Source organism: Hypanus sabinus, chromosome 4 (assembly GCF_030144855.1).
Source record: "Hypanus sabinus isolate sHypSab1 chromosome 4, sHypSab1.hap1, whole genome shotgun sequence".
Lineage (NCBI taxonomy): Eukaryota > Metazoa > Chordata > Chondrichthyes > Myliobatiformes > Dasyatidae > Hypanus > Hypanus sabinus.
The window spans coordinates 187,484,593-187,499,334 of record NC_082709.1 but is presented as its reverse complement, the minus strand read 5'-3'; positions in this window follow the sequence as shown (position 1 = coordinate 187,499,334).

Here is a 14,742-nt window from a genome sequence, read left to right as displayed (position 1 = left end):
TGACCCCTCATGTTAGCCATTTCAGCCCTGGCAAAAAGCCTCTGACTATCCACACGATCAATGACCCTCATCCTCTTACACACCTCTATCAGGTCACCTCTCATCCTCCGTCACTCCAAGCAGAAAAGGCCAAGTTCACTCAACCTATTCTCATAAGGTCCGCCCTCCAATCCAGGCACCATCCTTGCAGATCTCCTCTGCAATCTCTCTATAATATCCACATCCTTCCTGTAGTGAGGTGAGCAGAACTGAACACAGTACTCCAAGTAGGATCTGACTAAGGTCTTATTTTGCTGTAACATTACCTCACAGTTCTTGAACTCAATCCTATGGTTGATGAAGGCCAATACTCCATACGCCTTCTTAACAACACTGTCATCCTGTTCAGCAGCTTTGAGTGTCATATCGACATGGACCCCAGGATCTCTCTGATCCTCCACACTGCCAAGAGTCTTACCATTTATATTATATTCTGTCTTTAATTTTGACCTACCAAAATGAACCACTTCACACTTATCTGGGTTGAAGTGCATCTTCCACTTCTCAGCCCAGCTTTGCATTCTATCAATGTCCCGCTGTAACCTCTGACAGCCCTCCACACTATCCACAACAACCCCAACCTTTGTGTCATCAGCAAATCTTCTAACCCATTCCTCCACTTCTTCATCCAGGTCATTTATAAAAATCACAAAGAGTAGGGGTCCCAGGACAGATCCCTATGGAACACCACTGGTCACCGACCTCCATGCAGAATACGAGCCATCTACAACCACCCTTTTCCTTCTGTGGCCACGCCAATTCTGGATCCACAAAGCAAGGTCTCCTTGGATCCCATGCCTCCTTACTTTCTGAAGGAGCCTTGTTTGGGGAACCTTATCAAATACCTTACTGAAATCCATATACACTACATCTACTGCTCTCCCTTCATCTATGTGTTTTGTTAGATCCTCAAAGAATTCAGTCAGGCTCGTAAGGCACATCCTGCCCTTGACAAAGCCATGATGACTATCCTTAACCAGATTATATGTCTCCAAATGCTCATAATTCCTGCCTCTCAGGATGTTCTCCATCAACTTGCCAACCACTGAAGTCAGACTCACTGGTCTATAATTTCCTGGGTTATCTCTACTCCCTTTCTAGAACAAGGGAACAACATTTGCAATCACCCAATCCTCTGGTACTTCTCCCATCCCTATTGATGATGCAAAGATCATCATGAGGCTCAGCAATCTCCTCCCTCACCTTCAACAGTAGCCGAGGGTATATCTCATCTAATCTTGGTGACTTATCTAACTTAATGCTTTTCAAAAGCTCCAGCACATACTCTTTCTTAACATCTATATACTTAAGTGTTTCTGGCCACTGTAAGTCATCCCCACAATTGCCAAGGTCTTTTTCCCTGCTGAATACTGAAGCAAAGTATTCATTAAGTACCTCCGTTACCCCCTCTGACTCCTTGCACGCATTTCCACTATCGCACCTTATCAGTTCTATTCCCACATGACTCATCCTCTTGCCCTTCACATACTTGTAGAATGTTTTGGGGTTTTCCTTTGGGCTCACCGAGGCCTTCTCATGGCCCCTTCTGGCTCTCCTAATTCCATTCTTAAGCTCCTTCCTGGCAACCTTGTAATTTTCTAGAGATCTAACAGTACCTAGTTTGTTGAACCTTTCATAAGCTTTTCTTTTTTTCTTAACTAGATGTTCTACATCCTTCGTACACCATGGTTCTTTAACCCTACCATCCTTTCCCTGCCTCAGTGGAACATACCTATGCAGAACGCCATGCAAATATTCCCTGAACATTTCCACATTTCTGCTCTGCATTTCCCTGAGAACATCTTCTCCCAATTTATGTTCCCAAGTTCCTGCCTAATAGCATCATATTACCCCCTACCCCAATTAAATGTTTTCCCAACTTGTCTGCTCCTGTCCCTCTCCAGCACTATGGTGAAGGAGATGGAGTTGTGGTCACTACCTCCAAGATGCTCTCCCACCAAGAGATCTGACACCCGACCAGGTTCATTTCCCAATACCAGTTCAAGTACAGCTTCTTCTCTAGTTCAAGTACAGCTTCTTCTCTAGTTGGCTTATCTACATATTGCATCAGGAAACCTTCCTGAACTCTCCTAACAAACTCCACCCCATCTAAACCCCTTGCGCTAATAAGATGCCAGTCAATATTAGGAGAATTAAAATCTCCCATCACAACAACCCTATTATTATTGCACCATTCCAGAATCTGCCTCCCTATCTGCTCCTTGATATCTTTGTTACTATTTGGTGGTCTATAAAAACACCCAGTAGAGTTCTTGCCCCTTTCCTGTTTCTGACTTCCACCCACACTGACTCAGTAGACAATCCCTCCATGACTTCCGCCCTTTCTGAAGCCGTGACACTATCCCTAATTACCAATGCCACGCCCCCACCTCTTTTGCTTCACTCCCTGTTCTTTTTGAAAGATCTAAAGCCTGGCACACTCAGCAGCCATTCCTGCTCCTGAGACATCCAAGTCTCTGTAATGGCCACAACGTCACAGTTCCATATATTGATCCACACTCGAAGTTCATCCACCTTGTTTATGATACTCCTTCCATTAAAACAGACACATCTCAAACCATCAGGCTGAGTTTGTCTTTGCTCTAACATCTGCCTGTCCTTCCTCACAAACTCCCTACAAGCTGTCTCTACTTGTGCTTTAACCTCCCCATCCTCTGCCTCTTCATTTCAGTTCCCACCCCCCTGCAAATCTAGTTTAACCCTCCCCAAAAGCATTAGCAAACCTCCCCGCCAGGAGATTGGTTCCCCTTAGATTCAAGTGCAACCCGTCCTTTTTGTACAGGTCACACCTGCCCCAAAAGAGGTCCCAATGATCCAGAAATCTGTATCCCTGCCCCCTGCTCTAACCCCTCAGCCATGCATTTATCCTCCACCTCACTCTATTCCTATGCTCACTGTCACGTGGCACAGGCAGCAATTCCCAGATTACTACCCTTGAGGTCCTGCTTCTCAGCTTCCTTCCTAATTCCCTGTATTCTGCTTTCAAGATCTTCTCCCTTTTTCCCACCTATGTCATTGGTACCAATATGTACCACGACCTCTGGCTGTTCTTCCCACTTCAGGATATTGTGGACGCAATCTGAAACATCCCGGACCCTGGCACCTGGGAGGCAAACTGCCATCCGCGTTTCTTTTTCATGCCCCTGACTGACCCCCTAACTGTTGAGTCCCCTAACACTGCTGCCCTCTTCTTCCCTTCCCTACCTTTCTGAGCCACAGGGCCATACTCTGTGCCAGAGGCACGGCCACAGTTGCTTTCCCCATGTAGGTGATTCCCCCCAACAGCACTCAAAATGGAGTACTTGTTGTTAAGGGGGACAGCCACAGAGATGCCCTCCAATACCTTTCCTCCCCTGACAGCCACCCACTTATCTGTCTCCCCAGGCCCTGGTGTGACCACCTGCCTGTAGCTCCTGTCTATCACTTCCTCACTCTCCCTGAACAGATGAAGGTCATTGAGCTGCATCTCCAGTTCCCTAACGCGGTCTGTAAGAAGCTGCAGTTCGATGCATGTGGTGCAGATATGGCTGCCTGGGAGGCTGGGGGTCTCCTGGACACCCCACATCTGACACCCAGAACAGAAAACTGGTGTCGCAGTCATACCCACTACTTTTGTTAGAGGGGGAAGGAAGTAACCTACCTTGCCTACGTCCGACATCGAGGGCGTAAGTGTTGTTACGCATTTCAGTGTCAACGTTGCCTGCCCATCACGCTCAGCAGAACTAACCCGGGCCGTGCTGTCTTTCCTGCTGCCGTCAAGGGGAAGGTACAGGAGCCTCAGGACTCACCCCACCAGGTTCAGGAACAGTTATTACCCCTCACCCATAAAATAGAAATCACCCATATATAAAAGGGGTAACTTCACTCAACATCACTCACTCCAACACCAAACTGATTCCATAAACTATGGACTCGCTTTCAAAGTCTCTCTATTTGTGTTCTCGACAATTATTGCTTATTTATTATTATTATTTCTTTTTGTTACCTTTACAGGTTGTTGTCTTTTGCTCATTGGTTGTATATCCGTCCCATTGGCTATGGTTTTTCATTGATTCTATAGTGTTTCTTTGTACTTACTGTGAATGCCCACAAGAAAAATCTCAGGGCTGTCTAAATTTATTTGAAGTTTTGAACTTTGAACTTAGCAAGTATCACCACTCATTCTGGTGCCAACATAGTATGCCAACAGTGTTCACAGAACAACACAAGCAGCAATAGCAATACTCAACCCTTTCTTCCCACCACCAAACCCACCCCACCCCCAACCACACCCACAGACACACACAGGTAGCCATGGAGATCTGATAGAGGTGTGCAAAATTATGAGGGGTATAGCTAGGGTAAATGAAATCAGGGTTTTTCCACTGAAGTTAGGTGGGACTAGTACTAGAGGTCATGGGTTGAGGGTGAAAGGTGAAATATTTAAGGGGATCACTTCACTCAGAGAGTGGTGTGAGTGTGAAAGGAGCTGCCAGCACAAATGGTGGATGTGAGTCCAATTGCAGCATTTTGGGTAAGTACAGGGGAGGGAGGGGTGTGGTGTGGCTGTGGGTTGATAGTTTGGCATCACCTAATTTGGCTGAAAGGCCAGTGTTTGTGCTGTGGGGCTCTCTGACTCTAAGCTGCAAGGAATGATGGTGTTTGAATGAAGGTTATATTTGTAGTTTCATCCACATGGTAATGGAGAGAGGCTGCCTTCTCTGTCAGAACAGGCAAAGAGAGAAAACAGAGAGGGTGGGGAGAGAATGGGTGAGAGCAGGTGGGTTATTAGAGGTAGTTAGCAACACATTAAGCTTCTACCGCTATGTCATTAATATATAGAACAGTACAACAGTACAGGCCCTTCGGCCCATACTCTGTACTGAATATGATGCTGAATCACATTAAATCTCTTCTGCCTACACATGATCTGGATCCCTCCATTCCCTGTGCATTCATATTCCTAATAGTCTTGCAACCTCTGTTGTATCTGCTCTGTTGTTGTTCGTCCTTCGGAGTCGAAGACGACCACGACTTCTGTCAGGTGGAGGGTTTGTGACTATGGGTCCGGAGGTGACTGGTGAGGCCAATCTGGGCCCTGAAAGCTCGCCCACATGAGGGTAGGTGCTGCAGTGGAAGTGGAAGTAGCTCAACCCTTGCGCGCGGTGCGTTTCCTCTGCGCATGTTCCACGTGCTAAGGTTGAGCACCTTCATTTTCATCTTCTTTGTAGTTCGACGGCTGAGTGGGATCCCCGCCAGCCATGGTGTGCTGGAAAGGGTAAGATGAAGCAGGCGATGTTTGAGGCAACTTTTCTAGCCCCTTCCTCCATGGAAGTGAACAGAGCGATTCCTAAAGAGGACTGCTCAGACACCCAGGGGGCTGCCGAGCTCCACTGCTGCCTCATTCCAGCGGAGAACGACCCAGTGCCCTGGGCCGCCTGTGTGCAGGTTTGTGACTACAGCTTCCAGTGTATCCACACCTGCTGCTTCGCCGCTTGCCCATCGCCACAGGACTTGAAGTTTCTTTTTCTGCTCTACCACTACCCGTGGCAGCCTGTTCCTGGAACCCATCACCCCGTGTTAAAAACCTGCTCACACATCTCCTTTAAATGTTCTCCCTCTCACCTTCAATGCATGCCCATCAGGGTTTGACGTTTCTCCTCTTGGGAAGAGATTCTCACGGTTCACTCTGTCTGTGGGCAGCCAGGGCAGACACGGCAGCATAATTTGAAGGTCGGTGGAGGAACCTATTGGGGATATATCAGAGGAAAGGTTTTTACTCAGAAAGTCGTGGGTATTTGAAACGTCCTGTCAGGGATGGGAATAGAGGCAAGTATTCATTCTTCATTACTTGCTATGTCACATGACTTGGGTGATCATGATCTTTCCATCACCATGATTGTTCTTGGCAAATGTTTCTACAGAAGTGGTTTTCCATTGCCTTCTTCTGGGCAGTGTCTTTACAAGACGGGTGAGCTCAGCCATTGTTATTCTTTTCAGAGATTGTCTGCCTGTCATCAGTGGTCACATGACCAGGACATGATATGCACCAGCTGCTCATATAACCATCCATCACCTTTTCCCATGGCTTGCATGACCCTGATCGGGGGCTAAGCAGGTGCTACACCTTGCCCAAGGATGACCTAAGGACTAGCAGAGGGAAGGAGAGCCTTACATCTCCTTTGGTGGAGATGTATCTTCACCCCACCGCCCAATATACTCTGAGATAGGCTTATGGATGATAGAAAAATGGAGGATTTTGTAGGAAGGAAGGGTTAGGTGAATCTTAGAGTAGGTAAAAATGTGGGTAAAACATCAAGGGTTGAAGAGCCTATATCGTGCTGTAATGATCTATGTTAAACGCGGACAAGGTACAGGACAGGGCAGTTTTTCCAGGTGGTGGGAATAGTTGATAGCGCTTTGGTGAATGTGACAGGTTTATTTTTCATTCAGTTCTATTTTGAGTTGGCTTTTAACTGCTATTAACATTGCTTACTTTTATTGAGAGCTTAGTACATCTTAGAGGAAAAATAGAGATGTTTGAGTGAGTGTAAGAGGCTGTAATTTAATGATAAGGTTCGGATCACATCCATAAACCATTCCAGTTCAGCTCCTGTGGTCTGTGATGTCACCCAGGCAATCCCTAATAGAATTACAGGGTATTACTCAGGACCACAGCATCCATAACTCTCTATATATTGTTCAAAGACAATGATCTCACAGTAACTGCACCTTCACAATTCATAGAACTGGCAGAGACCACAAAGCTCAGTCTGTGGTCTGAGCCTGAAAACACAAATTGATGTTCAGGGACAGAAAGAAAGTCTTTGTGTCCAGAAAATCAACAGTGAATAAACATTCTCCAAGATTTATCCTTCAAGCTTCTGTCAGATATGGCTGTTTAATTCTTAGATTAGACTGTTTAATTATTTTCTTTGCAGTTTAATAATTAATTATGCGCTTGTATTTTAAGTAAGTTCTTACATATATACACGTAAGAGTTTAATATGCCTCTAGTGGCTATATTGGTATAATTCTGGAAGCTTCTTTTGGTACTGTAGTATTTTAATAATGCTTTCTCATTGGTTAATTATTACAGTGCCTATAAAGAGGATTCACCCCCATTTGAGGTTTACACATTTTATTGTCTTACGACATTGAATCACAGTGGATTTAATTTGGGTTTTTTGACACAGATCAACAGAAAAAGACTCTTTTGTACCGAAGTTTCCTGATTGGTCAGGGCATCAAAAGATATGGAGAGAAGAGAGGTGTATGGGGTTGAGTGGGATTTGGGATCAGCCATGATAGATTAATAGAGCCTAATTCTGCACCTATGTCTTGTATAGGGTGTTATGGTCTTAAAACAACAATATAAGTCACTAATTATAAACCAGATATTGGTTCGGATTCATGTTTGAGCTTCTCTGTGGTTAAAGGAGGATTAATGAGACGATGCCAAATCTGAACCCCTGCTCCCAAGTAACATTTAAGATGTGACAGGGTTCCAGAGGAAAGTAAAGAGACCTGATGAAGGGTCTCGGCCCAAAATGTCGACTCTTTATTCTTTTCCATAGATGCTGCCTGACCTGCTGAGCTCCTTCAGCATTTTGTGTGTGTTGCTCTGGATTTCCAAGGTTCTTTCAGAAGTCAGAAAAGAGGCTCAAAATTTGTTGCTTCATGATCATTTTATTAAATATTGATAGAACAAAGAAAAATTCAAACAGGCAATGACAAAGGTCTGCTGAACAAAGAGAGACAAAATGGAGGCTTAAATTAGCAACAGATGTTCTCAGGGAAAAGTACGGAAGAAATGTGGCAAACGTTCAGGGATATTTGTGTAGAGTTCTGTATAGCTATGTTCCAATGAGACAGGTAAGTTATGGTAGAGTACAGGAACCATGGTGTACAAAGGCTGTAATAAATCTAGTCAAGAAGAAAAGAAAGGCTTACAAAAGGTTCAGAAAGTAGGTAATGATAGAGATCTAGAAGACTATAAGGCTATCAGGAAAGAGCTTAAGAAGGAAATTAGGAGAGCCAGAAGGGGCCATGAGAAGGCCTTGGCGGGCAGAATTAAGGAAAACCCTAAGGCATTCTACAAGTATGTGAAGAGCAAGAGGATAAGACGTGAAAGAATAGGACCTATCAAGTGTGACAGTGGGAAAGTGTGTATAGAAATGAAGGAAATAGCAGAGGTACTTACTGAATACTTTACTTCAGTATTCACTATGTAAAAGGACCTTGGCGATTGTATGGATGACTTACAGTGGACTGAAAAGCTTGAGCATGAAGATATTAAGAAAGAGGATGTGCTGGAGCTTTTGGAAAGCATCAAGTTGGATAAGTCGCCAGGACTGGATGAGATGTATCCCAGGCTACTGTGGGAGCCGAGGGAGGAGATTGCTGAACCTCTGGCGATGATCTTTCCATCATCAATGGGAACGGGAGAGGTTCTGGAGTACTGGAGGGTTGTGGATGTTGTTCCTTTATTCAAGAAAGGGAGCAGAGATAGCCCAGGGAATTACAGACCAGTGAGTCTTACATGGAAGATCCTGAGAGGCAGGATTAATGAACATTTGTAGAGGTATAGAATGATTAGGAGTAGTCACCATGGCTTTGTAAAGGGCAGGTCGTGCCTTACAAGCTTGATTGAGTTTTTTGAGGATGTGACTAAACACATTGATGACGGAAGAGCAGTAGATATAGTGTATATGGATTTCAGCAAGGCATTTGATAAGGTATCCCATGCAAGGCTTATTGAGAAAGTAAGAAGGCATGGGATCCAAGGGGACATTGCTCTGTGGATCCCACTTGGAGTACTGTGCTCAGTTCTGGTCGCCTCACTACAGGAAGGATGTGGAAACCATAGAAAGGGTGCAGAGGAGATTTACAAGGATGTTGCCCAGATTAGGGAGCATGCCTTATGAGAATAGGTTGAGTGAACTCGGCCTTTTCTCCTTGGAGTGACAGAGGATGAGAGGTGACCTGATAAAGGTGTACAAGATAATGAGAGGCATTGATCGTGTGGATATTCAGAGGCTTTTTCCCAGGGCTGAAATAGTTGCCACAAGAGGGCACAGGTTTAAGGTGCTGGGGAGTAGGTACAGAGGAGATGTCAGGGGTAAGTTTTTTACTTAGAGAGTGGTGAGTGTGTGGAATGGGCTGCCGGTGATGGTGGTGGGGGCGGATACGATAGGCTCTTTTAAGAGACTTTCAGATAGATACATGGAGCTTAGTGAATTAGAGGGCTATGGGTAAGCTTAGTAATTTCTAAGGTAGGGACATGTTCGGCACAACTTTGTGGGCTGAAGGGCCTGTGTTGTGCTGTAGGTTTTCTATATTTCTATGATCAACTTCCACATTAAATATACAGTACCCATGGACTTGGCCTTCACCATAATCTGTGGCAGGACATTTCACAGATTCCCTACCCTCTGGGTAAAAAAATTCCTCCTTACCTCTGTTCCAAAAGGTCACTCCTCAATTTTGAGGCTGTGCACTCTAATTGTGGATACCCCCACCATCGGAAACATCCACTCCATATCCACCCTACCTCGTCCTTTCAGCATTCAGTAGATTACAGTGAGATCTCCCCACACTCTTCTAGATTCCGGTGAGTACAGGCCCACAGCTGCCAAATGCTCCTCATATCTTAACTCCTTCATTCCCAGAATCATCCTCTGGACTCTTTCTAATGATAACACATCTTTTGTGAAATGTGGGCTCAGAACTGTTGACAATCCTCCAAGTGTGCCTGACTAGTGTCTAATAAAGGCTCAGCATTATCTCCTTGCCTTTATATTCTATTCCCCTTGAGAAAAATGCCAACATTGCATTTGCCTTTGTTATCACAAACTCAACCTGTAAATTAACCTTCTGGGAGTCTTGCATGAGGACTCCTAAGTCTCTCTGCACCTCTCTCCATATTTCTCATCCACATTTAGACGGAAACGTAACGTAGATTCTTACTGTTCATGTATGTGAAGGATGTAAGAAATAAAGTCAATTCAATTCAATGATGTTTGAACCTTCTTCCTATTTAGATAATAGTCTGCACCTTTGTTCCTTTTGCCAAACTGCATTATCATACATTTCCCAACATTGTATTCCATCTGCCACTTTGTTGCCCATTCTTCCAATTTATCTAAATCCTGCTGCAATCACATTGCTTCCTCAGCACTACCTACCCCTCCACCTATCTTCATATCATCCGCAAACTTTGCCACAAAGCCATCAATTCAATTGACAAAGAATGTGAAAAGTAGCGATCCCAAAACTGACCCCTGAGGAACACCACTAGTCACTGGCAGCCAACCAGAAAAGGCCCCTTTATTCCTACTTGCTGTCTCCTGCCTGTCAGCTATTCCACTATCTGGACCAATATCTTTTCGGTAATGCCATAGGGTTTTATCTTATTAAGCAGCCTCATGTGTGATACTTTATCAAATGCCTTCTAAAAATCCAAACAAACCACATTCCCTGCTCCTCTTTTGTCCTCCCTGCTTGTCATTTCCTCAAAGAACAATAGATTTGTCAGGCTTGATTTCCCTTGACAGTAACAATACTGACTTTGATTTATTTTATCATTAGTCTCCAAGTACCTTCAAACCTCATCCTTGATAATGGACTCCAACACTTCTTAAAGAGTGGAGTGACATTTGCAATCTTCCAGTCCTCCAGGATGACGCCAGAGTCCAATGATTCTAGAAAGATCATGATCAATTTATCTCTTCAGCAACCTCTCTCAGGGCTCTGGGATGTAGTCTATCTGGCCCAGGTGACTTAACCACCTTAAGAACTTTGAGTTTGCCTAGCCCTTTTCCCTTTGTAGTAGCAATGGCACTCACTGCTGCTCCATGACACTCATGGACCTCTGGCACAGTGAAGACAGATGCAAAGTACCCATTACGTTCATCTGCCACTTCTTTGTCCCCCTTTACTACCTCACCAGCAGCATTTTCCAGAGGTCCAATATCCAATTTCAACTCTCACCTCCCTTTTACGTTTTATATAAGTGAGAAAATTTTTGGTATCCTGCTTTGTATTATTAACTAGTTTGGCCTCATATTTCATCCTTTCGCTTCTTATAGCTTTTAGTTGCCTTTTGTTGGACTTTAAAAGCTTCCCAATCATCCAATTTCCCACTCACTTTTGCTACCTAATATGGCCTTTCCTTGGCTTTTATGCAGTCCTTAACTTCCTTTGTCAACCACAGTTGCCTACATTTGCTGTTTGAGAACTTCTTCCTCTGTGGGACATAGCTATACTGTGCCTTGTGAACTATTCCCAGAAACTTCAGCTGTCTCTGCTCTGCTGTCCTCCCCACCAGTATCCTCCTCAAATCCACCTGGGCAAGCTCCTCTGTAGTTCCCTTTATTCCATTGTGATACTGATGCACGTGAGTTCTGCTTCTCTCTCTCTCAAACTGTAGTATGAATTCAATCATATTATGATCACTGTCTGCTAAGGGTTCCTTTTCATTAATAAGATCTGGATTATTAGACAGAAACCCAGTCTAATATAGCCTTTCCTGTAATAGGCTCAAGCAACATCTTGTAGACATTCAATAAATTCCTTCCCTTGCAATCTGACACCAACCTGATTTTCCCAATCCTCTTGCATATTGAAGTCCCCCCATTATAATTATGATATTACCCTTTTCCAGTTCTCATTGCAATCTCAACCCCACATCTTGGCTAGTATTTGGAGGGCTATATATAATCCCCATACTGTTTCTTTACCCTTGTAATTTCTGAATTCCACCCACAAAGGTTCAACGTTCTTTGACCCTATGTCACCTCTTTCTAATTATGTAATTCCAGCTCTTACCTTCCTGCCTGTCCTTTCAATACAAAGTATATCCTTTGACGTTAAGCTCGCAAATATGCCCTTCTTTCAGCTGCGATTCAATGATGCCCACAATGTCATACTAAACAATCTCTTATTGCACCATGAGTTTGTCCACCTTATTCCCAATGCTACACACATTTAAATACAGCACCTTCAGTCCTGCATACTTCACTCTTTTGAACTTTGCCTCTGTGGTACAAATTAACTCTTTGCTCTGTCTGGATTTGTACCCCATCATTGGCTTGTCCTTCCTTATTACACCCATCATCTACTGGAGATCTGCTGGCTCATCCTCAGCTCTATCATCCTGGTTCCCACCCCCTTGTCATATTAGTTTAAAACAGTAGCTCTGGTAAATCTGCTCCAGTAAATTTGTGGCAGCAGTACAGTGCAACAATATAAAAATAACTATAAATTATGAAATAAATATGTAAATAGTGCATAAAAATAGAGAAGTATTGTTCATGGATTCACATACAGATCTGGAGGGGAAGAAGCTGTTCCTAAAATGTTGATTTTATGTTTTCAGGCTCTGATGGTAGTAATGAGAGGAGGGCATTTCCTGGGTGATGGGTGTCCTTAATGTTGATTGCCTCCTTCCTGAAGCACAGCCCCTTGAAGATATCCTCGATGGTGGGAGTGTTGTGCCTACAATGGATCTGACTTACCTACAACACTCTGAAGCTTCTTGTGATTCTGTGCACTGAAGCCCCCATACCAGGCTGTAATGCAACCAATCAGAATGGTACTTCTGTACAAATTTGTAAGAATCTTTGGTGACTTTCAGAATCTCCTCAAACTCCTCATGAAGCTCCTGATACCCTGATCTGATCCTCGCCCCTAAATCTCCATTCTCTAAATTCTCACACTTGCCTTTCTCAATGTATGTCTGACTGACTTCAGGTTCCCTCTTACTTAAGTCTGGTGTTTCATGACATCCTAATTCTCCACTGCCTGCAAAGCTCAAATCGGCAGTGACTTCAGTAACCATTTAGCACAAAACAGTCTACCTTGTGGTCATCCTATGCCTACGTTATGGATTCTTCCACTCCACCAATGCCACTAAACTGAGTGGAAAAACATCGTGCGAAGGATGCTCAGATTGTGCAGAAAGATACACGGTGACCAATTTACACGTACATCTGTACACCTGCTCGTTAATGTAAATGTCTGATCAGCCACTCAATGCATTAGAGCACGCAGACGTGGTCAAAAGGTTCAGTTGGTGTTCAGACCAAACATCAGAATGGGGAAGAAATGTAAGTGTCTCAGAAACCGCTGATCTCCTGGGATTTTCAGGCACAACATGAGAATGGTGCAAAAATCAAAAAACATCCAGTGGGCAGCAGTTCTTGGGGAAAATTATCTTGTTAATGAGAGAGGTCAGAGGAGAATGGCCAGACTGGGTCAAGCTGACAGGAAGGTGACAGTAGCTCAAATAACCGCATGTTACAACAGGGATGTGCAGAAGAGCATCTCTGAATGCTCAACATGTCAACCCTCAAAGTGGATGAGCTGCAGCAGCAGAAGAGCACATACACACACTCAGAGGCCACTTCACTAGGGAGAGGAGGTACCTATAAAGGCCACTCTTCATCTTATTTTTACTATAGATGTCCAGTCCCTCTATGTCACCACCCCCCACCAGCAAGGCCTCAAAGCTCTCCGTTCTTTTCTGGACAGAAGACCCAAACAGTTCTTCTCCACCACCACTCTTCTCCATCGAGCGGAACTTGTTTTCACTCTTAATAACTTCTCCTTTGGCTCCTCCCACTTCCTTCAAACAAAGGGTGTAGCCATGAGCACTGGCATGGGTCCCAGCTATGCCTGTCTGTTTGTTAGCTACGTGGAACAGTCTATGTTCCAAGCCAACACTGGTGACCGTCCCACACTTTTCCTATGCTACATCGATAACTGCATCAGTGCTATTCCTGCACCCACGTGGAACAGTCTATGTTCCAAGCCAACACTGGTGACCGTCCCACACTTTTCCTATGCTACATCGATAACTGCATCAGTGCTATTCCTGCACCCACGTGGAACAGTCTATGTTCCAAGCCAACACTGGTGACCGTCCCACACTTTTCCTATGCTACATCGATAACTGCATCAGTGCTATTCCTGCACCCACGTGGAACTTGTCAGATTTGTCTACTTTGCCTCCAGCTTCCACCCTGCCGTCAAATTTACCTGGTCCGTTTCCGACACCTTCCTCCACTTTCCCGATCTCGCTGTCTCTATATCTGGAGACAGCTTATCCACTGGACTCTCACAGCTACCTGGACTATACCTTGTCCCAGCCTGTTACCATCACCTTCTGTCAATTCCTCTGTCTCTGCCACATCTGTTCTCAGGATGAGGCTTTTCAATCTTGAACGAAGGAGGTGTCCTCCTTTTTCAAAGAAAGGGACTTCCTTTCCTCTACCATCAGCGCTGTCCTCAACCACATCTCTTCCACTTCATGCATGTCTGCTCTTACCCCATCTTCCTGCCACCAGGGATAAGGTTCCTCTTATGCGCATCTATTCTCCAACTTCCTTCCTCTTTCCCTCCTGATGCTTACTTTATTATTGTTGCAAGTACGTTGGAACATACAGTGAAATGCCTCATTTGCATTAATGACCAACACTGTCTGAGGAATTGCTGGGGACAGCTTGCAAGTGTCACCATGCTTCCGGCATCAGCTTAGCACGTCCAGACCGTCTAACCCTAGTCGGTACATCTTTGGAATGTAGGAGGGAACCGGAGCAGCCAGAGGAAACTCATAGACAGATTACACTCCACAGCACCTTCCACAAAGAAGACTCTACACTCTATATTCTGACAAAATTAAGGAGATTTGGCATGTCAACA